The sequence below is a fragment of the Myotis davidii genome, unplaced genomic scaffold (assembly GCF_000327345.1).
Source record: "Myotis davidii unplaced genomic scaffold, ASM32734v1 scaffold6327, whole genome shotgun sequence".
NCBI lineage: Eukaryota > Metazoa > Chordata > Mammalia > Chiroptera > Vespertilionidae > Myotis > Myotis davidii.
In genome coordinates, this window is record NW_006297778.1 from 4,023 (window position 1) to 5,428 (window position 1,406).

Consider the following 1,406-nt stretch of genomic DNA (forward strand, 5'->3'; position numbering starts at 1 on the left):
GCAATCTATTAATAATATAGTGTCTATGAAAAGATATCAATGGAAAATTTTGCCTCAAGGAATGGCCAATAGCCCTCCTTATGCCAAAAATATGTAGCTCAAGCTATTCAGCTTTAAGGGACAAATATTCCCAATATTATATTATCCATTACATGGATGATTTGCTCTTAGAGAGTCCACAGGAAGAGCAGACTTTAGCAATATTTTCCCAATTGGAAAAGGAATTCTCTAAAAGGGGCTTAAAGATTCCTCAAGAAAAGGTACAGAAAGAAACGCCTTTCAAATATCTAGGAACCATAATGAAAACCAATGTAGTGGGCCTCAAAAGGTGAAAATATGAAAAGATTGCCTTAAAACCTTAAATGATTTTCAAAAATTATTAGGGGACATTAACTGGTTAAGACCTTATCTGAAAATCTCTACGGGAGAAATGACAAATTTATTTAATATACTTAGGGGTGACTGTAATCTTTCCACACCCCAAACATTAACAGATGAAACTAGGAACGAGTTACAAATGGTAAGAGTTCTTTCTTTTTCATTGCTGCATAGAATTCCATGCTGTAGATGTACCACAGTTTTTTTTTTTTATCCAATCGTCTACCGAAGGGCACTTAGGCTATTTCCTAACCTTAGCTGTTGTAAATTGTACTGTTATGAGCATAGGGGTGCATACATTCTTGCTGACGAGTGTTTTGGGTTTCTTAGGATATATTCCTAGAAGTGGGATCACTGGGTCAAATAGGAGTTCCATTTTTAATTTTTAGATGGAACTCCATATTGTTTATCATGATGGCTGCCCCAGCCTGCATTGCTAATGGACCAAATAAACTGAATGAACAAAAATAGACCCAGAGACATAGAAGCATGAACAGACCATGGAACATCAGAGGGAAGGCAGGGGAGAGTGCATGGGAAGCAATCAACCAATGAACTTGTCTACATATATGCCCAAGCTGTGGACACAGACAATGGGGTAGTGAGGGCATGGATGGGGCATGGGAGGGACCTGAATGTGGTTTATGGAGGGGTAGAGGGAAGGTCTATGTAATACTTTTAACAATAAAGACTTTTAAAAAGAGAGAGAGAAAAAATCTCGTTAACTATCCTGGCACCCAGTCCCCACCTTGCTCTCTCCCACCTCCATGTCACTCCTCACCTTCCCTCCTTAACTGCAAATGCACAAACACAGGTGCAAACGGTTATTCTCCAGAGCATTTGAGGTCTTGCTTCCCAACAGTTGTCAACAATTTGGCTGGAATAGAATCTTATAAACATGCTCTTCATGTTTGGACATTTCTTACATCAACATGTTGTCTTCATTTACCACATACATTCATACACATTTCTTCCCCGTGTGGAGAGGGAAGTGCACCCAATTATTATAAACCTGCTGCCTCCACAGG